Source organism: Primulina huaijiensis, chromosome 1, assembly GCF_012295235.1.
Source record: "Primulina huaijiensis isolate GDHJ02 chromosome 1, ASM1229523v2, whole genome shotgun sequence".
NCBI classification, from domain to species: domain Eukaryota; kingdom Viridiplantae; phylum Streptophyta; class Magnoliopsida; order Lamiales; family Gesneriaceae; genus Primulina; species Primulina huaijiensis.
In genome coordinates this window covers 13,881,683-13,884,327 of record NC_133306.1, presented here as the reverse complement: position 1 = coordinate 13,884,327, position 2,645 = coordinate 13,881,683, and positions in this window count along the sequence as shown.

The window sequence follows — 2,645 nt, the reverse complement described above, 5'->3', positions numbered from 1 at the left end:
AGTCCTTGGCAACCCAACAACAAAATCCATAGTTATATGCTCCCATTTCCATTGCGGTATAGGCAAGGATTGCAACAATGCCTCCGGTCTCTGGTGCTCAATCTTAACCTGATGACAGGTTAGACATTCAGAAACAAATAACATGATATCTTTCTTCATACCTTGCCACCAGTAAAGACGTCGAAGATCTTGGTACATCTTGGTACTACCGGGATGTACAGAATATGGCGCTGTATGAGCTTCAAGAAGTACCTCTTTTCGAATGTCATCACTCATAGGAACACATATCCTGCCTCGAAAGGTCAGTAACCCATCACAATTTGACCCAAATTCAGAAACTCCTGTCAGATAACTTTTCCTCTTTAACTCTAGTAACTGAGCATCCAGCTGTTGTCCCTTCAAAATTCGATCAAATAAAGTTGAGTGAAGAACTAGGTCAGACAATCGAGCAACTGTACCTGAAGATACCAAATTGATCTCATTTCTTTGCAAATCAAGCAGCAAAGGTTTAGAAATCATGGAACCCAATAAAGAACTCGATTTGCGACTCAAAGCATCCGCAACCACATTAGCTTTTCGAGGATGATAGCTAATGGTGCAATCGTAGTCTTTCACCAGTTCTAACCATCTTCGCTGCCGCATATTCAAATCCTTTTGCGAAAACAAATAACTCAAACTTTTGTGATCTGTAAATATTTCACATTTTTCACCATATAGATAATGCCGCCAAATCTTTAAAGCAAAAACCACCGCCGCCAACTCCAAGTCATGAGTGGGATAGTTCTTCTCGTATTCCTTCAACTGACGAGAAGCATATGCTATCACTTTCCCACGCTGCATCAACACGGCACCTAACCCCTGCTTTGAAGCATTTGTATATACAACAAAATCTTCAGTACCACTAGGAAGTACTAAAACAGGAGCAGAAGTCAACTTATCTTTCAATGTTTGGAATGCTCTTTGGCACTCGATGGTCCATTCGAACTTGGTAGCCTTCCGTGTCAAACTCGTCAGTGGCAATGCTATCTTCGAAAAGTTCGCTATGAACCGTCTATAATACCCTGCTAAACCAAGAAAACTCCTTACCTCTGAAACTGTCTTTGGAAAGGACCATTGCTTGATGGACTCAATCTTGGATGGATCAACAGATATTCCTTCTTTCGAAACAATATGGCCCAAAAATGCCACCTGCTCTAACCAGAACTCACATTTCTTTAACTTGTCATACAATTGCTTATCCCTCAACATCTGCAACACAATCCTCAAATGCTCACGATGGAGTTCTCGTGTCTTTGAGTAGATCAAGATGTCATCAATAAAAACAATGACAAAAGTATCCAAATATGGCTTAAAGACACGATTCATCAAATCCATAAAAACTGAAGGAGCATTGGTTAGCCCAAACGACATCACAAAAAATTCATAATGGCCATACCTCGTTCTAAACGCAGTCTTTGGTATGTCCTCATTTTTCACCTTCAGTTGATGGTAACCGGACCGAAGGTCGATTTTCGAAAATATTGCTGCTCCTTGCAATTGATCAAAGAGATCATCAATGCGTGGCAAAGGATATTTATTCTTCACTGTTACCTTGTTGAGTTCTCGGTAGTCAATACATAATCGCATTGATCCATCCTTCTTCTTTACGAACAAAACTGGAGCTCCCCAAGGTGAGGAACTAGGTCGGATAAAACCTTTATCTAATAGCTCCTGTAATTGAGTCTTCAATTCTTTCATTTAAGTAGGAGCCATTCTGTATGGAGCCTTGGAAATTGGAGCTGTACCTGGAATTAAGTCGATAACAAACTCCACCTCTCGATCAGGTGGTAAACCAGGCACATCATCAGCAAAAACATCAGGATAATCCTGAACCACATCAATGTCCTGGAATTGCAAATTACTTTCCTTTCGCACATCAACCACTGAAGCTAGATAACCCATACAACCTTTGTGCAACAACTTATTAGCTTGAAGGCAAGAAATAATAGGAATATCCACCGAAGAAGAGACTAGACCAACAAAAACATTACTGTCATGGTTATCGGCTAAAAATTTCACCGTCTTGCCCACACAATCAATCACCGCACGATACGCAGATAACCAATCCATACCCAATATAACATCGAATGCAACCATCGGAATAACAATAAGATCAGCAAACAACAATCTCGTATCCATCTGTACGGGACATGCCTTAAAAATACTAGTAGGATAAATCTCATCGCCAGAAGGCAACATAATAGTGAAGTGCAATGGCATAACAGTAGGTTCCACAGATATAAAATGCATAAACATTTCAGACATAAAAGAATGGGTTGCACCAGTGTCAATCAATGTAATTGCTTCTTTGCCATAGATTAAAATATTACCTGATATCACAGAAGAATCAGGATTAACACTTTCCTTTGTCATAGCAAAAATTCTGCCCTGGACTTTTCCTTTGCCTGAGGAGAGAGGACATTTCAGTGCCGTGTGCCCCATCTCCTTGCATCTAAAACATCGTCCACTACCCACCAAACACTCACCCTTGTGTGGCTTTCCACACTTAGGACATACCGGTCGTTCAGTATCAAAAGAAGGCACAGGAGGTTTAGAGCGCTGCTCCATCTTACCCTTACCTTTGTGGCCACCACGAACATTTGCAT